Raw genomic sequence first — 23,669 nt, 5'->3', positions numbered from 1 at the left:
ACATTTATTGGCAAAGTAATGTCTCTGCTTTTTAATATGCTGTCTCGGTTGGTCATAACTTTTTTTCCAAGGAGCAAGTGTCTTTTAATTTCATGGCAGCAGTCATCATCTGCAGTGATTTTAGAGCCCAAAAAAAGAAAGTCTCTCACTGTTTCCCCATCTGTTTGCCATGAAGTGATGGGACCGGATGCCACGATCTTAGTTTTCTGAATGTTGAGCTTTAAGCCAACTTTTTCACTCTTCTCTTTCACTTTCATCAAGAGGCTCTTTAGTTCTTCTTCACTTTCTGCCATAAGGGTGGTGTCATTTGCATATATGAGGTTATTGATATTTCTCACGGCAATCTTGATTCCAGCTTGTGCTTCCTCCAGCCCAGCATTTCTCATGATGTACTCGGCATATAAGTTAAATAAGCAGGGTGACAATATACAGCCTTGATATAGTCCTTTCCCTATTTGGAACCAGTCTGTTGTTCCATGTCCAGTTCTAACTGTTGCTTCTTATGAACCATGCTGTGTAGGGCCACCTAAGATGGACAGGTCATGTTGGAGAGTTCTGGCAAAACATGGCCCACTGGAGAAGGGAATGGCAAACCACTTGAGTATTCTTGCCTTGAGAACTCCATGAACAGTACGAAAAGGCAAAAAGATAGGACACTGAAAGATGAACTCTCCTGGTGGGTGGTTCCCAATATGCTACTGGAGATCAGTGGAGAACTAACTCCAGAAAGAATGAAGAGAGAGAGCCAAAGCAAAAACAACACCCAGTTGTGGGTGGGACTGGTGGTGGAAGTAAAGTCTGATGCTATAAAGAGCAATATTGCATCAGTTCAGTTCAGTCGCTCAGTTGTGTCCAACTTTTTGCTACCCCATGAATTGCAGTACACCAGGCCTCCCTGTCCATCACCAACTCCCAGAGTTCACTCAAACTCATGTCCATTGAGTTGGTGATGCCATCCAGCCATCTCATCCTCTGTCATCCCCTTCTCCTCCTGCCCCCAATCCCTCCCAGCATCAGGGTCTTTTCCAGTGAGTCAACTCTTCGCATGAAGTGGCCAAAGTACTGGAGTTTCAGCTTTAGCATCATTCCTTCCAAAGAACACCCAGGAGTGATCTCCTTTAGGATGGACTGGTTGTATCTCCTTGCAGTTCAAGGGACTCTCAAGAGTCTTCTCCAACACCACAGTTCAAAAGCATCAATTCTTCGGCACTCAGCTTTCTTCACAGTCCAACTCTCACATCTATACATGACTACTGGAAAAACCATAGCCTTGACTAGACGGACCTTTGTTGGCAAAGTAATGTCTCTGCTTTTGAATATGCTATCTAGGTTGGTCATAACTTTCCTTCCAAGGAGTAAGCGTCTTTTAATTTCATGGCTGCAATCATCATCTGCCATTATTTTGGAGCCCCCAAAAATAAAGTCTGACACTGTTTCTTCTGTTTCCCCATCTATTTGCCATGAAGTGATGGGACCGGATGCCATGATCTTAGTTTTCTGAATGTTGAACTTAAAGCCAACTTTTTCACTCTCCACTTTCACTTTCATCAAGAGGCTTTTTAGCTCTTCCTCACTTTCTGCCATAAGAGGTCCATGAATCAATGCAAATTGGAAGTGGTCAAACAAGAGATGGCAAGAGTGAGCATCGACATTTTAGGAATCATCGAACTAAAATGGACTGGAATGGGTGAATTTAACTCAGACAACCATTATATCTACTACTATGGGCAAGAATCCCTTAGAAGAAATGGAATAGCCATCATAATCAACAAAAGAGTCTGAAATGCAGTACTTGAATTCAGTCTCAAAAATGACAGAATGATCTCTGTTCGTTTCCAAGGCAAACCATTCAATAACACAGTAATCCAAGTATATGTCCTGACCAGTAATGCTGAGGAAGCTGAAGTTGAATGGTTCTATGAATACCTACAAGGCCTTTTAGAACTAACACCCAAAAAAAGATATCCTTTTCATTATAGGGAACTGGAATGCAAAAGTAGGAAGTCAAGAGATACCTGGAGTAACAGGCAAATTTGACCTTGGAGTATGGAATGAAGCAGGGCAAAGCCTAACAGAGTTTTGCCAAGAGAACTCACTGGTCATAGCAAACACCCTCTTCCAACAACACAAGAGAAGACTCTCCACATGGATATCACCAGATGGTCAATACTGAAATCAGATTGATTATATTCTTTGCAGCCAAAGACGGAGAAGCTCTATACAGTCAGCAAAAACAAAACTGGGAGCAGACTATAGCTCAGATCATCAACTCCTTATTGCCAAATTCAGACTTAAATAGAAGAAAGTAGGGAAACCTGGAGAAGGCTATGGAACCCCACTCCAGTACTCTTGCCTGGAAAATCCCATGGACAAAGGAGCCTGGTAGGCTGCAGTCCATGGGATCGTGAAGAGTCGGACATGACTGAGTGACTTCACTTTCACTTTTCACTTTCATGCATTGGAGAAGGAAATGGTAACCCACTCCAGTGTTCTTACCTGGAGAATCCCAGGGACACGGGAGCCTGGTGGGCTGCCGTCTGTGGAGTTGCACAGAGTCGGACACGACTGAAGCGACTTAGCAGCAGCAGCAGCAGGGAAAACCACTAGACCATTCAGGTATGACCTAAATCTAATCCCTTACGATTATACAGTGGAAGTGACAAATAGATTCAAGGGATTAGATTTGATAGACAGAGTGCCTGAAGAACTATGGATGGAGGTTCATGACATTGTACAGGAGTCAGGAATCAAGATCATCCCCACGAAAAAGAAATGCAAAATGTTGTCTGAGGAGGCCTTACAAACAGCTATGAAAAGAAGAAAAATGAAAGGCAAAGGAGAAAAGAAAAATGCCCATTTGAATGAAGAGTTCCAAAGAATAGCAAGGAGAGATAAGAAAGCCTTCCTCAGTGATCAACAACATAGAAATAGCAAAGAAATAGAAGAAAACAATAGAATGGGAAAGACCAGAGATCTCGCCAAGAAAATTAGAGATACCAAGGGAAATTTTCATGCAAAGATGGGCACAATAAAGGACAGAAATGGTATGGACCTAACAGAAGCATAAAATATTAAGAGGAGGCAAAAATAACAGAACTATACAAAAAAGATCTTCATGACCCAGATAATCATGATGGTGTGATCACTCACCTAAAGCCAGACATCCTGGAATGTGAAATTAATATGTAATATTAATATATATAAATATTGAATATATATAACATATATATAATTCCAATAATATACTTATTATACATTGTATTATAGTTCAACTTATCTCTCTCCCCAGTCTTACTTTCTTTACCTGTTCATGGGTATTGATCCTTAGAGTACTGACCAATACAATTCCTACATGTAAATCTGCATCTCAGAGTCTGCCTCTTGGGAAGTCTGACTTGTGATAATTTCCTTGACACGATCTAGATCATACAGCATCTCACCTCTGCTGACACCTGTAATATGCTTCTCCAAGCTCTCTGTGCTCCTGCCACCCTAGCCTTCTTTCAGCTCCTTGAATATGGCATTTTTCTTCCTGCCTCTGAATCTTCATGTGCCTTAGACCCTACCTACCCATTTAATCCCAACTCACCTGTACTGCCATTTTTTTTTTTTTTGCCATCATTTCAGCTCTTTGCCTTATCAATTATTACTCTGTATTCAAATCTCTACTCCAGCTCAAAGAGGTCTTTCCTTGCCCCCAAGACTAGTTAGTTGCCCTTTCATTAGCTCTTACAGCCTACTATACTTCTCTCTCAAGGCACTTTAAAGGAACTATAATGAAATTTTCTGTAACTAATCATGAAATATTTGTCTCCACTGATATAATGTCAGATCTATGCTTTTATTATTTGCTACTATTTTTTTGTTCAGTCACTAAGTCATGTCTGAATGTTTGCAACCCCATGAACTGTAGCCTGCCAGGCTTCTCTCTCCGTGGGATTTCCCAGGCAAGAATACTGGAGTGGGTTGCCATTCCCTTCTCCAGGGGATCTTCCTGACCCAGGGATCGAACTCACATCCCCTACTTTTCAGCCAGATTCTTTACCATCTGAACCACCTGGGAAGCCCATTTGATACTATAGTTCTAGCAAAGAACTTTGCATGTAGTAGACACTCAAAAAGTTCTAAGTCATCATATGTAACACATTCAATAACCATTGACATCACTGGAGCTGTATTGTCCAATCATCTTACAATAACAGTGAATAAATAAAGGGATACAAAGCAGTCACCAAAGTCATACTTGTATATCTACACAGAAAAGCTAAGCCTATAGCTTAGTTCAATCCCTGGTCCTCCTGGTTACAAAAGAACCTGTCACTCCCCACTTTTCAACAAAAATTCCAAAGAATGTGCATGAGAAACTACAACAGACAAACAAAATTGCCAAAGCCCATTAACAAATCTTTCTAGAAAATGTGTTTGAAGCAAAAACAGGAGGGAAGTCAGAATTCAGTATGTGTTAGGAAGGTTAGCTAACCCGAAGTACAATAGAATAAAGCATCTTGAATAGTAGGAAATATTCCAGATTGAAAGCAGTTGAGAAAACTAGGGATAAAGCTGCTTAAGTGTATCAGAATTCTGGTAAAGAGAGTAATGTAGATATATATGCTCTACTTGTTTTTTATAGTAGGGTGCATGACCAGCCTGAATGTGGTTATTTCACCTATACCTAGAGTGTAGACACAGAAGACAATAATAAATCAGTTAACTACATAGTAAATCTGATTTTAAAATTTTTGCAATCACTGAACATGTCAGTTTTAAGACTCTTCTAAACTATGGTTTTGCACACTGAATTTGAAGATAGTTTGGTTTACATGGACACACTTTTTGTCTACACACAGCACAACTCTGGGAAGTTGTGCTGTGTGTAGACAAATTCATCCCCATTCACTCTCCGTTAACTGAGTCCCCCACAGTTGTGTGATGTGGCCACTCTGGTCTTAGAATGTGGTTGATTAATTTCAGTGGAAGTTATCATAACTATACCTTTGGAATATCAGGGGGAATCAGAAAATACAAGTGCAGTAGTAACTGTTTCATCACCTGCCCTGAAGGCAAGTTCTACAGTGAATAACCTCAAGGAGAGCTGGAGTCAGGAGCCAACTTAGGGTAGAAAATCAAGGGGGAAATCCTGAGTCAATCAAGACTAATTCTGGGACTGTATATGTGAAGCAAATACAAAATGATGCATCAGCATTCAGGAAGGAAAGGGAGTTCGTGGTAAGGTTTTGAACACAACTTATGAAGTCAGTACAGGGAATGAGTGGGGAGAAATATATGAAACCAGAAGCTGAACAGCAAACACAGAAACCAGAGATGAACTGCAGGTGATTCCATAATAGACCTTAGAGTTGGAGGTCGAGTTAGGAATGCAAGAATTAATTTTGTTAGAGCTGTACTTGGAATATAGTGGGCTGGAGATTGTGAGGAGGGGGTCTATTTATTTCTTCTTTTTTTGGAGGATAATTGCTTTACAGTGTGTTGGTTTCTGCCATACAAAATGTGAATCAGTTATATATATATATATACATATATATATATATCTGATTCCCACTAGTTCCCACTAGTTACCTATTTTACACATGATAGTGCATATATGTATGCTACTTTCTCAATTTGTCCTTCCCTCTCCTCCCCTCATTGTACCCACATGCCTCTTCTCTACATATATGTCTCCATTTCTTCCCTATAAATAGGTTCATCAGTACCATTTTTCTGGATTCCATATATATGCATTATTGTATGATGCTTGTTTTTCTTTTTCTGACTTACTTCATGCTAAGTCCCTTTGGTCATGTCTGACTCTTTGCAACCCTATGGACTGTAGCCCTTGCCAGGCTCCTTTGTCCATGGGATTCTCCAGGCAAGAATACTGGAGTAGATTGCCATGCCTTCCTCCAGGGTATCTTCCCAATCCAGGGATCGAACCCACATCTCTTATGTCTCCTACACTGGCAGGCATGTTCTTTACCACTAGTGCCACCTGGGAAGCCCTCCTGACTTACTTCACTCTGTATCAAAAGGGGCTTTGCAGTGAAGCGCTCCTGGAACTGTCCTGCCTTTACAGTGTTGTGCCTTTTTGATGCCAGAGAACAATGTGGGCAACTGATAAAAGCAAATACGTGCCTTGACCATCAATTACACTCATTCATTGAACAGACATTTTGGCTCATTTGCATCCCAAATCACCTTCTTTTTGACAGGGAAGTCAAATTTTTTTGTTTTTTGTGTTTTTAACCCAAATAACCTGAAGAAGGGCCTCAACTATTCTCTTCCTTTGTGCCAATGGAAGACTGGATGCTAGAAAAGCATCTGTGACTAATCAAAACAGGTTCCCCACACCCTCACTTCTCCACCAAACACTTAACTGGAGTTTCCTTGGCTGTGATGGAGCCTAAACCTCATCACAGAGGGTTTACTCCAGGCCTCCAGGAAGAGGAAAATGACCCATGGCTATTTCAAGAAAGCATAAGTGGACACACAGTGACTCCTAAATAAACAGCACTCTCTCCAGGCACTCATCTTTAAAGCTGGGTTCATATAAAAGTTTGAAAAGAATACAGAGAAGGAATTGATGGTTGAGTACACATACTCTTCGGAGATCAAGTCTCTGCTGCATTTATTTTAAACTCATCAACCCACTCCAGTATTCTTGCCTGGAGTATTCTGTGGACAGAGGAGCCTGGTGGGCTACAGTCCATGAGGCCGCAAAGAGTCAGACATGACTGAAGTGACTTAGCACGCACACACAAAATAGGAGTGAGCCCCAGAATGACCCAGATGACAAGAGAATTAAGAAACCCAGGGTTTGAAGGAAGAAAATACTAGATGGGAAGATAAGAAGGAAGACCACTGGTCTACCTCCTTCAAAGGCCAAGGCCCATATAAACACTCTCACAGAATGTTCTCTATGATCTTACATTTTCAGCAGGGTGCCAAGCCGAGTTTGCTCTCCCAGCTATCCGATTCCAAAAGCTGAGTCTGAGAGCCAAACCACACCACAAGGATGGGCTAGATCCCAGAAGCAGCAAGTTCCTGGCTCCCAGCCAGCTCTTTTATTACTTATTAGCTTATTTTATATAGCCTTCAGCATGGCAAGAAAAGCTTCCTTTAATTATCAACAGGAATGAAGAAGCCACAAGGGGAAAACCAGAGTCAGGGAACTGCCGCTGCACAGATTACACCCGGGCTCTTATCAAAGCTGACACAGGGGCCAGGCTGGGAAGATAGGGTGCTGGGAGCCACAGGCTGTGTGGGGGTGGCACGTCTCAGTGCTGGGTAATTGTCCTGGAATGAATTCTCAACCAGGGCTTTTTTTTTTTTTTTTTTTTTTTAGTTCTTCTTTTCTCTTCTTCCAGTTCAGGGAAGTTGAACACCGAAGTTGCCAGAGACAAAACAGACAGGAAAGATGCAACATTTTTTGTGCAGTTGGCCTATGCAGCAGAGGGGGATGGAGCTTCCAGATAGTGATGGGGGTGAGCTGATGTTCTTGATAAAGGCAACCTCTAGGTCTTCCCTGATGGCTCAGTGGCAAAAGAATCTGCTTGCCAAGGCAGGAGACACAGGTTCAATCCCTGGTCTGGGGAGATTCCACATGCCTCAGAGTGCAGCTAAGCCTCTGCACCACAACTACTGAACCTGTGCTCTAGAGCCCTGGAGCTGCAGCTACTGAGCCCCTGTGACCTAGAGCCTCCTCAACAAAAGAAGCCACCACAATGAGAAGCCTGTGCACCTTAACTAGAGAGTAGCCCCTGTTCCTGCAATTAGAGAAAAGCAACAAAGACCCAGTACAGCCAAAAAGAAATAAATAATTTTTTTAATTAAATAAAAGGCAAGCTCCAGACTTTGCATAAGTACTAAAAATTACCATCTGAGCCATCTTATGAGCAAGCAGAGACAGTGAGAATGTAAGCACCTGGAGAACATTCGGGAAACCCTGCCCACACCCACCCATATCTCTTCCTCTGAGTTTCATGGTGTCTAAGAAATTGACAGGAGAGGTTCCTAGAGAGGACTGCCTTCTCCCTAAAGTTACTGACACCTTTTCATATATGTCTCTGTTTCACCAGCAAGAGCCTTTTGGGGAAAGAAGTGGAAATAAGCACAACAGAATCTCAGAAAGAGATGTTGGGAGTACTGACAGCAAACCACCAGCTCCCTGACTTCTCAGGAACAGAAAATTTCCAAAATGTAGCATTGAGGTGATCTTCTGATTTTGTGCAACAGTACTATTTTCTTATGAGAAATTTCCTATGCTACACATTCTGTTAGCCTCCAAAAAGAAGACATGCCTAATGCAAGTCCAGGTGAGTGGGTGAGAAGAAGCAAATGCAGGGAGATGCTGAGAAAGGTCTGTTTCCATGGGTACTTGCAGAAAGAAAGTTAGCCTCCTGTTTGCAAAAAACCCTGGCACACATGAAAAAGGCCACCAGGACCTACAAAACCCTCTCCATGCAAATCTGAGACGTCCTTCAGTTCAGTTCAGTTCAGTTCAGTTCAGTCGCTCAGTCGTGTCCAACTCTTTGCAACCCCATGAATCGCAGCACGCCAGGCCTCCCTGTCCATCACCAACTCCCGGAGTTCACTCAGACGCACGTCCATCGAGTCAGTGATGCCATCCAGCCATCTCATCCTCCGTCGTCCCCTTCTCCTCCTGCCCCCAATCCCTCCCAGCATCAGAGTCTTTTCCAATGAGTCAACTCTTCTCGTGAGGTGGCCAAAGTACTGGAGTTTCAGCTTTAGCATCATTCCTTCCAAAGAAATCCCAGGGCTGATCTCCTTCAGAATGGACTGGTTGGATCTCCTTGCAGTCCAATGGGACTCTCAAGAGTCTTCTCCAACACCACAGTTCTAAAGCATCAATTCTTCAGTGTTCAGCCTTCTTCACAGTCCAACTCTCACATCCATACATGACCACTGGAAAAACCATAGCCTTGACTAGACGGACCTTTGTTGGCAAAGTAATGTCTCTGCTTTTGAATATGCTGTCTAGGTTGATCATAACTTTCCTTCCAAGGAGTAAGCGTCTTTTAATTTCATGGCTGCAGTCACCATCTGCAGTGATTTTAGAGCCCAAAAAATAAGGTCTGCACTGTTTCTGTTTCCCCATCTATTTCCCATGAAGTGATGGGACCAGATGCCATGATCTTCGTTTTCTGAATGTTGAGCTTTAAGCCAACTTTTTCACTCTCCACTTTCACTTTCATCAAGAGGCTTTTGAGTTCCTCTTCACTTTCTGCCATAAGGGTGGTGTCATCTGCATATCTGAGGTTATTGATATTTCTCCCAGCAATCTTGATTCCAGTTTGTGTTTCTTCCAGTCCAGCGTTTCTCATGAGTTATAAGTTAAATAAGCAGGGTGATTCCTTTTCCTATTTGGAACCAGTCTGTTGTTCCATGTCCAGTTCTAACTGTTGCTTCCTGACCTGTATACAGATTTCTCAAGAGGCAGATCAGGTGGCCTGGTATTCCCATCTCTTTCAGAATTTTCCACAGTTTATTGTGATCCACACAGTCAAAGGCTTTGGCATAGTCAATAAAGCAGAAATAGATGTTTTTCTGGAACTCTCTTGCTTTTTCGATGATCCAGCGGATGTTGGCAATTTGATCTCTGGTTCCTCTGCCTTTTCTAAAACCAGCTTGAACATCAGGAAGTTCACTGTTCACATATTGCTGAAGCCTGGCTTGGAGAATTTTGAGCATTACTTTACTAGCGTGTGAGATGAGTGCAATTGCGCGGTAGTTTGAGCATTCTTTGGCATTGCCTTTCTTGGGGATTGGAATGAAAACTGACCTTTTCCAGTCCTGTGGCCACTGCTGAGTTTTCCAAATTTGCTGGCATATTGAGTGCAGCACTTTCACAGCATCATCTTTCAGGATTTGAAATAGCTCAACTGGAATTCCATCACCTCCACTAGCTTTGTTCGTAGTGATGCTTTCTAAAGCACACTTGACTTCACATTCCAGGGTGCCTAGTAATAGGAAAAAATACCCCACTGAGAGTCAGGTCAGCCTGTCTCACATGATGATCAGCATAGTGAAAGGCTGGCTGGTATGGGTAGTAGGTATCAGGTAGCTGGTGAGAACTTGTATCATTCTCCAGAGGACCAAAAGTTCCTGCCTAAAGTCCTCTTGTAGAGAAGACATGAACTATAAAATTTTGACAGTGAAAAAAATTGGAGAAACAGAGCAATGTTTTAGGCTAGAACTTTGTGGAGCTGTATTAAAAGAAGATGACCAACAGAGTCATAGGAATAATGTTCATGATCTCTGGCAAGACAGATGCTGAAACAAACAAGCCTGTGTGCAATAGGAACTGTAATGTGTGCCACGCTCAGTCACTTGGTTGTGTTGGACTCTTTTCCAACCCACGGACTGTCACCCGACAGGCTCCTCCATCCATTGGATTTTTCAGGCAAGAATACTTGAGTGGTTTGCCACCTCTCTTCTCCAGGGCATCTTCCCTGCTTTTCAGGCAGGTTCTTTATCTGCTGAGCCTTCAGGGAAACCCAGGAACTGCAATACAAGAATGTATTATGGGAAAGAGAGAAAAGAGAAGAAAATAAAATGTGTATTTTTTTCATTTTGATAAGAACCTAAAATGTAAAAGTATTTGGCTTGCTGAACAGAGGCAAAGAACTACAAATTTGTATTTAATGTAAGTGTGGGATTCCCCTGTAATCCAGCAGCTAAGACTGCTTCCACTGCAGGGGGCATGGGTTCGATTCCTAGTCAGGGAACTAAGATCCCACATGCTGTGTGTTGCAGACAAAGGAAAAAAAAAAAAAAAAGCAAGACTGTATTTCATATAACTGTGTTTATGATAGGAAATACCTGTGAAATCAAGTCCTTTGAAGCACTTTGACAGAATATTATATATATTATTAATAACTAAATGTATCTCCCTTATTTTATTTTTTTTCTCTTGTTGACCCTTTCTTTTGGGGTTTCTTTCCATTTTGAAACATGTTCTGAACTTTCGTATCTTAAAAACCATCTCAGAAAATACAAAAAGCTTTCCTTTGGTGTTTTCTCCTCTTGTACCATCCCATCTTTCAGTCTCGTAGAATAGCCAAAAGAGCTGTGCACACATGGCTACCATGTGCTGCCTTTGGTTTCACTACAAGTCCTGCTTCCTTCCTCCCTCACTTCCTGATTTCCTGAAATCTGGCTTTTACCTCCCAGCTGCTACTGACATCTATTGTCCTTCCATGGGGCAGTAACCTGCTAACCACCCTTACTCCCTTTGTCAGGCTTCATCCTTTTAAAATGCCATATTTTAGGGACTTCTTTGGTGGTCCAGTGGTTAAGACTCAGTGCTCCCAATGCAGGGAGCCCGGGTGTGATCCCTGCTAGGGAAACTAGATCCCACAATCTGAACCACACACTGCAACTAAGACCTGGCACCAAAAAAAAAACCAAATATATATATATATATATTTTTAGCCACATGTTAACCTGTTGAAAGCCCCATCCTTCCTAACTTGTCCTAGAATTCTTCTTTCTCCCTTGTTGGCAGTACTAAATGTATTATTATTATGCAGTGGTAAATACTACAGTTCTGTATGATGGACATGGGGATTGTTTTTGTTTGTTTTTAATAAAAAAATTTATTGAAGTATAGTTGATTTACAATGTTGGGTTCATTTCTGCTATACAGCAAAATGATATCGCTATCATTTATATACACCCTTTTTCATATTCTTTTCCATCATGGTTTATCACAGGATATTGAATATAGTTCCCTGTGCTATAGCATAGGACCTTGTTGTTTATCCATCCTGTATATAATAGTTTGCATCTGCCAACCCCAAACTCCCAATCCATCCTTACCCTCCCCACTCTGCTCACAATTACAAGTCTGTTCTCTATGTCTGTGACTCTGCTTCTGTCTTGTAGATAAGTTCAGTATCATATTTTAAATTCTACATATAAATTATATATGGTATTTTTCTTTCTTTTTTTAAAGCATTATATTTTATATTAGAGTATATCCCATTAACTGGGGGCTCAGCTGGTAAAAAAAATCCACCTGCAATGTGGGAACCTGGGTGTGGTCCCCGGGTTGGGAAGATCCCCTGGAGAAGGGAATAGGTACCCACTCCAGTATTCTGGCCTGGAGAATTCCATGGACTGTATAGCCCATGGGGTGGCAAAGAGTCAGACATGACTGAGTGACTTTCACTTTCACTGAGGCCCATTAACTATGTTGTGATGGTTTAAGTGGACAGCAAAGGGACTCAGCCATACATATACATGTATTCATTCTCCCCCAAACTCCTCTCCCATCCGGCTGTCACATAACATTGAGCAGAGTTCCATGTGCTATACAGTAGGTCCTTGTTGACTATAAATTTTAAACATAGCAGAGTGTACTAATTACACTCTAATTAGTAAGACTAATTAGGAGATGGGGACTATTGAATCTACAGCAGCAGAACCTCAAATGTGGGGAAACCACTCTAGGAAGGGAGCAGCTATAATTAATACTCAGATTTTCACTGGGCAGAGGGTTGTACTCTCAGCCCTTGTGCTGTTCACTGACTGACTGTATAGCACACCAAGGCCATTCCTTGGAACCTCATGCTTTGGAGACACATTTCAGTTGTTTCTGACCCAAATGAAACATTTAAGGACATGGATCTTGGCCAGTGTCCAGGGAAACTCCTACATTTCCACATTGCTTCTGTTTTCTTTAGCTTTGCTAAGACATATACAGACTACTCAAACCTAAAGGATACATTGACTTTGATCAACCCTGATTCTTTTCTATCTCAACTTTGCCTCCACAAATGGTGTGGCTTTTAGAAAATGTAGCAGATGGCTTCAGTTCAGTTCAGTCGCTCAGTCATGTCTGACTCTTTGCGACCCCATGAATTGCAGTACGCCAGGCCTTCCTGTCCATCACCAACTCCCAGAGTTCACTCAAACTCATGTCCATCGAGTCGGTGATGCCATCCAGCCATCTCATCCTCTGTCATCCCCTTCTCCTCCTGTCCCCAATCCCTCCCAGCATCAGAGTCCTTTCCAATGAGTCAACTCTTTGCATGAGGTGGCCAAAGTACTGGAGTTTCAGCTTCAGCATCATTCCTTCCAAAGAACAGCCAGGACCAATCTCCTTTAGAATGGATGGGTTGGATCTCCTTGCAGTCCAAGGGACTCTCAAGAGTCTTTTCCAACACCACAGTTCAAAAGCATCAATTCTTCAGCGTTCAGCTTTCTTCACAGTCCAATTCTCACATCCATACATGACCACTAGCCTTGACTAGACGGAACTTTGTTGGCAAAGTAATATCTCTGCTTTTGAATATGCTATCTAGGTTGGTCATAACTTTCCTTCCAAGGAGTTAGCATCTTTTAATTTCATGGCTGCAATCACCGTCTTCAGTGATTTGGCTTGGAGGGAAGCAAAACACTGTGTTTTCTATGTTGTCCCCACTCTCTGTTCCCTAATTGCTGGAAACAAACAAGCCCTGAATCTCAGTCACCATCTCCTGTACCAAATATAGGATAGACCATCATTATACGTGCACGACTCGAATGGCATAAAGTGAAGAGAAACTAAAGAGCCTCTTGATGAAGATGAAAAAGGAGAGTGAAAAAGCTGGCTTAAAACTCAACGTTTAAAAAATGAAGATCATGGCATCCAGTCCCATCACTTCATGACTAACAGGAGAAAAAGTGGAAGCAGTGACAGATTTTCGGAGAAGGCAATGGCACCCCACTCCAGCACTCTTGCCTGGAAAATCCCCTGGATGGAGGAGCCTGGTAGGCTGCAGTCCATGGGGTCGCGAAGAATCAGACACGACTGAGCGACTTCACTTTCACTTTTCACTTTCCTGCATTGGAGAAGGAAATGGCAACCCACTCCAGTGTTCTTGCCTGGAGAATCCCAGGGATGGGGGAGCCTGGTGGCTGCCATCTATGGGGTCACACAGAGTCAGACACGACTGAAGCGACTTAGCAGCAGCAGCAGCAGTGACAGATTTTATTTTCTCAGGGTCTAAAAAAAGTCACTGTGGATGGTGACTGCAACCATGAAATTAAAAAACACTTTCTCCTTGGAAGGAAAGCTATGACAAGCCTAGACAGCATATTAAAAAACAAAGACATCACTTTGCCAACAAATGTCCATATAATCATAGCTATGGTTTTTCTAGTAATCACATATGGATATGAGAGTTGGACCAGAAAGAAGGCTGAGCACCGAGGAATTGATGCTTTCAAATTGTGCTAGAGAAGACTGTTGAAAGTCCTTTGAAGTGCAAGGAGGTCAAGCCAGTCAATCCTAAAGGAAATCAACCTTAAATATTCATTAGAAAGACTAATGCTGAAGCTGAAGCTCCAATATTTTGGCCACCTGATGTGAAGAGCCAACTCATTGAAAAAGACCCTAATACTGGGAAAGATTGAGGGCAGGATAAGAAGGGGGTGGCAGAGAATGAGATGGCTGGATGGCATCACTGACTCTGTGGACATGAGTTTGAGCAAACTCCAGGAGATAGTAAAAGACAGGGAAGCCTGGTGTGCTGCAATCCATGGGGTCACAAAGAGGCATACATGACTTAGCAACTGAACAATAGCAATAAATAGAATTAAGATTAGGTAAACACAGCTTTGAGAGAACTATTTTGGCCAGACTTTTCAAAATGTTTATTCAGTTTCTTTTTGCTGTTGTTAAATTTTTGCCTAATAATTCTATTTACAGACCAAAATGACAGCATTACTGGGTTTGGACTCTTTAAGAGTTAATGGAAGCAGCCACTGTTAACTTATTTCCCTTATTGGGGCTTATGGGTTTTTTTAACTACAGCTTGCAGAGCAATAAGTTATAGGACTACTGGGAATGGCAGGAATCAATCAATTAACAATGGCTTCCAAACACATAAAATGTTTCTAGCGCTGGCCAGACATCACAAGGGAGAAAATGAGGCAAAATATCATTCCTTCCATCTGGAAGCTTGGCACACAGTTGCCGGGGGTGGGGGTTAGGAGGAACTAACACATCCAAAGAAAGATAACAAACAATACCAGGTAGCAAATGAAATGAAGACATTGAATCCACAGTTCCGTTCAAGGATAAAGTTTCTCCAGGTGTTCCAGCTGTTCTTACACCATCTACTCCCCCATTTCCTGCTGTGTCAAGTGTCCCATAGTAAATTACCCTATAGAGAGGAAATGTTACTCAACCTGACATCGCTGTGCTCCATCACACCCTCTCACACACCTGCTCACAACCTCACATCCTTCAGGCACCTGTCATCACCCACCAAACACTCCTCTCCTCTAGCCTATACACCAGTCTATAAATTCAGATCTTAATTTTTCCATGTAGATCGGACACTCCTCCCAAATATGCAAACCCAGAATGAGGAGGAGATGTCACTTTAAAAAAAAAGAATTGTGGGAAATATGTCCAAGCAAAAGTTTCTACCTCTTTTACAAAAACTCTGAAGAGAAACCAGAGTGCATGCGGATAATGACAGACAGGACAGAAGAACTTCGAGAAAGGAGAGTTCCCTAATGAAGAAAGCATTTTCCGGGGAGTTAGATGTCCTGAGTTCTAAAGACGAATGGATAGCTTCTTATGGTATAACTTGGAAAAGACCCCAATGCTGAGAAAAATTGAAGGCAAAAGGAGAAGAGGGCACCAGAGGATGAGATGGTTCAAAAGCATCACCGATTCAATGGATAGGAACTTGGGCGAATTCCAGGAGGTGGTGAGAGACAGGGAGGCCTGGTGTACTGCAGTCCATAGGGTTGCAAAGAGTGGAACAGGACTTGGCGACTGAACAACAACAACAAAACTTGGGGCATGATCACTGTGCCTTTGAGTTTTCTTATCTCTCAAATGAAAGTAATGAATATTACATCTCCCCCACCCACCTCATAGGGTTGTTATAATTTTCCAATGTGATAAGTATGTAAAATCATCCTGTAAAATGCAAATTATTATATAACCTGGTTAACAGCGCTATTGAAAACCAGGGATGATACTCAAAATATTTATTGACTCATGTGGTGTTAGCAGAGATTCATCCTAGCAGTGGGAACAAACACTAACTGGCAGAATGTCATCCTTGTCCCAGCAAATATACAGATAGCATAGTGGTGTAAAACCAGTACACTATGTATATGTACTGTATACATAGTACATATAACGAGAAAAACTTGGGCAAAGTCTTCTGTGGGAGCTGCCCCCTTCAAAAACAAGCATTTGTTAAGGAATCCCATGGACAGAGGGCTACGGCCCATGGTGTCACAAAAAGCTGGACACAACTGAAGTGACTGAGCACACACACATAGACATCTAATGGTAATATAACTTTTTAAATCAAAAAAAAAAATTTTTCAAAGAATAATAAAAGTTAAATAGATGAATAAAAATGTCAGTTCAATCATCACATTTCCACATACATTTTTAAAAATTAATTTCATTGAAGTATAGTTGTTTTATAATGAATCAGCCATACATACATCCCCTCCCTTTTAGACTTCCCAGTCAGCTCACCACTGTGCATTAAGTAGAGTTCCCTTTGTTATATGATATGTTCTCATACTTTTAAGCATTGTTCACCATATAAAAGCATAACAACTGTCCACAAGACTTCTTTATACTTTCACCTGTAAACCAGCTAATTAGCAAATGGCTAGCAACTGCCATATAAGTTCCTTGTCTTAGCTGATGCCAACTGAAAGTTTGTTTCCTTCAGACTAACGATCAAACAGGTTTCAGAAAGCATACCAATCCATCAGTAGATGCCAGCTTTTTGCAAGTTACTATGAATCAGATACATGGCACCCTAAGGTCTGAACTTGGGCCTTATAATCCCCTAAAAGCCCCACTGTTAGGATTGATACATATCTAGGCATGTCTGGCAAACCGATGTGCTACACTTGCCAAATGTCTATTTGAATGAAGGATGAAGAAACCTCCCAGGGGAGAATTCATTCCAAGGGAAGAGAAAGTCAAACAGATAAGCATGGCCAATGGGGTCAAAGAAGGGACAGTCCTCCTGTTGGCATGGTGCTTGTCACTAGACTTGAGGCCTATGGATGTGGTGGGGGTAAATGGCTGCAGGAGGGACAATTTGAAGCTTTCTGCTATTAAGTTTGGGGCCATAAGCCTTACTGCTTTAGTAAACCTGTATGCCTCTACGTACACGCCACCACTATCCCACCCACTTCTGGGACCTCATGCACCCAGAATTAAAACAGCTGTGTGAGAGACAGCACTGTGGCATCCCCAGGGTGCAGCTGTACCCATGAGTGCCCAGCAGATGGCAGTGGTGCCTGATCCAGGTAGTGGGGTCTGTGAATATCGTGCAAGGTGGAAGAAAAATGGTCAGTGCCCAGCAGACACCACATGGCAGCTCATTGACTCCAGAGGCTGGACTGGAAGTAGCTTGCAGGGAACAGATGTCCAAGGGCCCGGAATACAACTTAGTTATTGAGATTTGGATTTCCCCCTTAGCTCAGGGCTCAAATCTAGGATTTTGTTTCTTTTCCATCTCCTCCCATTTTTAGGTGGTTTTTAAAGTCTATCTCAATGCCAATAACTTCTGTTTTATATCTCCATCCCAAACCTTTCTACTGTCCTCCAGACTCAGATATCTAACCAGCTGCTAGATATCTCCATGTGGATGTGCATTGTCCATACTCAGTCGCTCAGTTGTGTCTGACTCTTTGTGGCCCCTCAAGGTTCATCTGTCTATGGAATTTTCCAGATAAGAATACTGGAGTGGGTTATCATTTCCTCCTCCAGGGGATCTTCCCGATCCAGGGATCAAACCCGCATCTTCTGCATTCGCAGGTAGATTGTTTACCACTGAAACACCAGGGAAGTCCATGTGGATACCAAATGGAATACATTCAGAACCAGACTCCTAATCACTCCTCAACATAGCTTCAATCTGCAGCTGGTGGGGCCTATGTCCTCCCAATTCATCAGGCCAAAATTCTTGCAATCATTTTTAACTCCTTTTTCTCACCTTCACATCCAATCCATCAGCAAATACTAGAATTCAGTAACTTCTTTTAGTCTATGCAGCTTCTACTTTGATCTAAGGAACTACATCTCTTGCCTGATCACTTCAGTGCATTGAAGCATGGAATTGGAGCTCAAACGCTTATCTCTCTAGTGCCAGAAGACAGGGAGAAAAGTAGGCCAGAGATATGATTTCAATTAAAACCCTGAAATTAGAAAACTCATGAAACCTCTATAAGGATCAGTCAGTTCAATTCAGTCACTCATTTGTGTCCAACTCTTTGCCACCCCATGGCAGCACACCAGGATTCCATGTCCAATACCAACTCCCAAAGCTTGCTCAAACTGATGTTCATCGAGTCGGTGATGCCATCCAACCATCTTATCCTTTGTCGTCCTCCTCTCCTCTTGCCTTCAATCTTCCCCAGCATCAGGGTCTTTTCCAACGAGTCAACTCTTCGCATCAGATGGCCAAAGAATAAGGATATGCATATTCAATATTCTTCAAGTAAAATTAATGACACAGGGTCCCTCCTATCAAAACCCCTCCATTGCTTCAGGACTCTACACACTGCTGTACTCACAGGTGGTCTTTATTAAGGACACTAGCCAGTAGGGACCTTTTCTGGCTCTGAAATGCTATAGAACTTAAAGGACATATATTTTGTCTACCATCTGACTACACTCTATCTTGGATCATGCACTGAGGGAAACCTGGGTTCGATACCTGGGTTGGGAAGATCCCCTGGAAAAGGGAAAGGCGACCCACTCCAGTATTCTGGCCTGGAGAATGATCTCTGTTCGTTTCCAAGGCAAACCATTCAATGTCACAGTAATCCAAGTCTATGCCCCAACCAGTAACGCTGAAGAAGCTGAAGTTGAATGGTTCTATGAAGACCTACAAGACCTTTTAGGACTAACACCCAAAAAAGATGTCCTTTTCATTATAGGGGACTGGAATGCAAAAGTAGGAGGTCAAGAAACACCTGGGGTAACAGGCAAATTTGGCCTTGGAATACGGAATGAAGCAGGGCAAAGACTAATAGAGTTTTGCCAAGAAAATGCACTGGTCATAACAAACACCTTCTTCCAACAACACAAGAGAAGACTCTATACATGGACATCACCAGATGGTCAACACCGAAATCAGATTGATTATATTCTTTGCAGCCAAAGATGGAGAGGCTCTATGCAGTCAGCAAAAACAAGACCAGGAGCTGACTGTGGCTCAGACCATGAACTCCTTATTGCCAAATTCAGACTTAAATTGAAGAAAGTAGGGAAAACCACTAGACCATTCAGGTATGACCTAAATCAAATCCCTTATGATTATACAGTGGAAGTGAGAAATAGATTTAAGGGCCTAGAACTGATAGATAGAGTGCCTGATGAACTGTGGAATGAGGTTCGTGACATTGTACAGGAGACAGGGATCAAGACCATCCCCATGGAAAAGAAATGCAAAAAAGCAAAATGGCTGTCTGAGGAGGCCCTACAAATAGCTGTGAAAAGAAGAGAAGTGAAAAGCAAAGGAGAAAAGGAAAGATATAAACATCTGAATGCAGAGTTCCAAAGAATAGCAAGAAGAGATAAGAAAGCCTTCTTCAGCAATCAATGCAAAGAAATAGAGGAAAACAACAGAATGGGAAAGACTAGGGATCTCTTCAAGAAAATCAGAGATACCAAAGGAATATTTCATGCAAAGATGGGCTCGATAAAGGACAGAAATGGTATGGACCTAACAGAAGCAGAAGATATTAAGAAGAGATGGCAAGAATACACAGAAGAACTGTACAAAAAAGATCTTCACGACCCAGATAATCACAATGGTGTCATCACTGACCTAGAGCCAGACATCCTGGAATGTGAAGTCAAGTGGGCCTCAGAAAGCATCACTACGAACAAAGCTAGTGGAGGTGATGGAATTCCAGTTGAGCTATTCCAAATCCTGAAAGATGATGCTGTGAAAGTGCTGCACTCAATATGCCAGCAAATTTGGAAAACTCAGCAGTGGCCACAGGACTGGAAAAGGGCAGTTTTCATTCCAATCCCAAAGAAAGAGAATGCCAAAGAATGCTCAAACTACTGCACAATTGCACTCATCTCACACGCTAGTAGAGTAATGCTCATAATTCTCCAAGCCAGGCTTCAGCAATATGTGAACTGTGAACTTCCTGATGTTCAAGCTGGTTTTAGAAAAGGCAGAGGAACCAGAGATCAAATTGCCAACATCCACTGGATCATGGAAAAAGCAAGAGAGTTCCAGAAAAACATCTATTTCTGCTTTATTGACTATGCCAAAGCCTTTGACTGTGTGGATCACAATAAACTGTGGAAAATTCTGAAAGAGATGGGAACACCAGACCACCTGATCTGCCTCTTGAGAAATCTGTATACAGGTCAGGAAGCAACAGTTAGAACTGGATATGAAACAACAGACTGGTTCCAAATAGGAAAAGGAGTTCATCGAGGCTGTATATTGTCACCCTGTTTATTTAACTTATATGCAGAGTACATCATGAGAAATGCTGGACTGGAAGAAACACAAGCTGGAATCAAGATTGCCGGGAGAAATATCAATAACCTAAGATTTGCAGATGACACCACCCTTATGGCAGAAAGTGAAGAGGAACTCAAAAGCCTCTTGATGAAAGTGAAAGTGGAGAGTGAAAAAGTTGGCTTAAAGCTCAACATTCAGAAAACGAAGATCATGGCATCTGGTCCCATAACTTCATGGGAAATAGATGGTGAAACAGTGGAAACAGTGTCAGACTTTATTTTTCTGGGCTCCAAAATCACTACAGATGGTGACTGCAGCCATGAAATTAAAAGACGCTTACTCCTTGGAAGGAAAGTTATGACCAACCTAGATAGCATATTGAAAAGCAGAGACATTACTTTGCCAACAAAGGTCCGTCTAGTCAAGGCTATGGTTTTTCCTGTGGTCATGTATGGATGTGAGAGTTGGACTGTGAAGAAGGCTGAACGCTGAAGAATTGATGCTTTTGACCTGTGGTGTTGGAGAAGACTCTTGAGAGTCCCATTGGACTGCAAGGAGATCCAACCAGTCCATTCTGAAGGAGATCAGCCCTGGGATTTCTTTGGAAGCAATGATGCTAAAGCTGAAACTCCAGTACTTTGGCCACCTGATGTGAAGAGTTGACTCACTGGAAAAGACTCTGATGCTGGGAGGGATTGGGGGCAGGAGGAGTAGGGGATGACAGAGGATGAGATGGCTGGATGGCATCACTGACTCCATGGAGGTGAGTCTGAGTGAACTCCGGGAGTTGGTGATGGACAGGAAGGCCTGGCATGCTGCGATTCATGGGGTCGCAAAGAGTCGGACACGACTGAGTGACTGAACTGAACTGAACTGAACTGAACTTAAAGTTAAAAGAAAAAAAGAATTTCAAGGCGGTCCAGTGGAAGAATCCACCTTCTAATGCCAAGCACACAGTTCGATCCCTAGTTAAGGAACTAAGATTCCACATGCCGCAGTGCAAGTGAGCCCATGTGATACAATAAAGAGCCCTCAGCCACAATAAAAATCCCAGCCCAGCCAGAACTTTTTTTGTTTTAATTGCATTCCCCCTTCAGTCGCAAGTGGGCTAAGCTCTTTGCTACCAGTATATATTGGTGATTTACAGAGTCAGGCTGACTCCTATCTGAATCTCCAAGTTCAATCATTATTACCAGTATCTCCCCACTTCTGCTATGCTGGTACCTGCCAAGTTGATAACCTGGGGCCAGAGCAAAGGCCCTCTCATCAGACACAGCATCCCAGGAGGGCATGGTGGCAGTAACAGTAGTCTGGGGCTGCCCCCCAAGTACCATCAAGCATGTGCACCCCGAGTGGGATGAAATGAGATCCTTCATGAGAACTCACAGAACATGCCCAGGAAGAAATAACAAGGTGGGTAGTAGGGAACTGAGGGTTGAAGTTCCTACCTTGTTCAAGGAGTTATCCTGATCTGGAGGAATTTGAATGATTGCTTTCACAGTGACCTCATTTGAGTCCATAGATCAATGAGGGTGTAAGAAGCTTGAGGCTGATGCAGACTAAGTAGAAGGTCCAGGAGGCTCACTTACCTGGAGCATCTGAGACCATTAATATAATGGATTTTAGTAAGTGGGTTTTTCAAAAGTGGAAATAAGTAACATGGGTCCCTTTTAAATCAGGGAGCTCAGAAGCTGAAGTGAGGGTCAGATTCAATCTTTAGGAAATGAATTGGGAAAGTCATATAATCTCACTGAGCTTTCATTTTCTTTAAAATGTTTTTAAAAAATAGCAATTCCTAGTCTGATTTACTTGAGAGTTGTCAGGGTAAATACTGAAATCACGTATGTGCAAATGCATTACAAACTGTGCAGCGATAGTCGCTCAGTCGTGTCCAGCTCTTTGCAACCTCATGGACTATAGCCTACCAGGCTCCTCTGTCCATGGAATTCTTCAGGCAATTATACCAGAGTGGGTTGCTATTCCCTTCTCCAGGGGATCATCCCGACCCAGGGATCAAACCCAGGTCTCCTGCACAGAAGGCAGATTCTTTACCATCAGAGCCACCAGGGAACCATTACAAACTATAAGGCACTATTAACTTAAATACTATTATTCATGTGTCTATGCATATAACTTAGGGTTGAAGAGACACTGAAATTTTTCTAATTTTACCTCATTTGCTAAATATTTACCATTAGTTATGTTGTCCTCATTAGCCAAATAACAAAACATAGTTGATTAACCATCCAATTCACCTTGCAACACTGAAATTTAAAAGAAATCCTGAGAAATAAGCTCTTGGCCTTATCAGATGTTTAAGGCCAATTACTCATTACTGAAATGCCCCATAGCTTCCCTGGTAGCTCAGTGGTAAAGAATTCACCTGCCAATGTAGGAGACAAAGGTTCGATCCCTGATACAGGAAGATCCCACATACCACAGAGCATCTAAGCCTATGTGCCACAACTTCTGAGCCTGTGCTCTAGAGCCCAGGAGCTGCAACCACTGAAGCCATGTGCCACAGTTACCGAAGCCCACACACCCTAGAGCCTGTGCTCCACAACAAGAGAAGCCACCCAATGAGAAGCCCACACACCGCAACTAGAGAGTAGCTCCAGCTCACCACAACTAGAGAGAAGCCTGCCAACAACAAAGACCCAAGGCAAACAAAAATAAATAAATAAAATTATTTAAAAAAAGAAATGCCCCAAATATCCTGAGTATCTTTCACATCAAACACTAAGGGAGAAAGATCTCAATTGGAAGGTTATCTCATTACTTATAAAATATAAGGTATCCCATGTAAGCCATCTTGTTTTGTATCCTCCTGAGTTTTAATTTCAGATGATGCTTTGTAACCTTCAAATATGTTCGTATCACTCAGCCTCTTATTCTGTTCTCACGTGTCAGCCTCCCAATACTACACCTAAAGGACTTTGCTAGGGACTTTCTTCCCCCATGTTGATGCCCTCCACTGGGAGACAGCATGTCTCAGGCTTCTGTTTCTTAGGGAAGAGATGGCCTAATTGCTTTTATTATTTGCTGCTGTTTAGTTGCTAAGTCGTGCCCAGCTCCTTACGACCCCATTGACTGCAGCACACCAGTCTCCCCTGTCCTTCACTATCTCCTGGAGTTTGCTCAAACTCATGTCCATTGAGTTGGTAATATTTATCCTAT

At 42.4% G+C, this 23,669-nt stretch overlaps 1 long non-coding RNA gene across 1 annotated transcript in view; it reads right to left on the bottom strand.

The window, feature by feature from the left end:
- Nucleotides 1-10,288: 10,288 nt before the first annotated feature.
- LOC129650372 (uncharacterized) overlaps nucleotides 10,289-23,669 on the bottom strand; it is a 53,517-nt gene continuing 40,136 nt past the window's right edge. Inside the window, exon 3 of the long non-coding RNA XR_008713738.1 lies at nucleotides 10,289-10,521. This is a non-coding gene — a long non-coding RNA (uncharacterized LOC129650372). The remainder of the gene's footprint in view (nucleotides 10,522-23,669) is intronic.

Source organism: Bubalus kerabau, chromosome 4 (genome assembly GCF_029407905.1).
Source record: "Bubalus kerabau isolate K-KA32 ecotype Philippines breed swamp buffalo chromosome 4, PCC_UOA_SB_1v2, whole genome shotgun sequence".
Classification (NCBI taxonomy): domain Eukaryota; kingdom Metazoa; phylum Chordata; class Mammalia; order Artiodactyla; family Bovidae; genus Bubalus; species Bubalus kerabau.
This window is presented reverse-complemented; position numbering and strand designations above follow the sequence as displayed.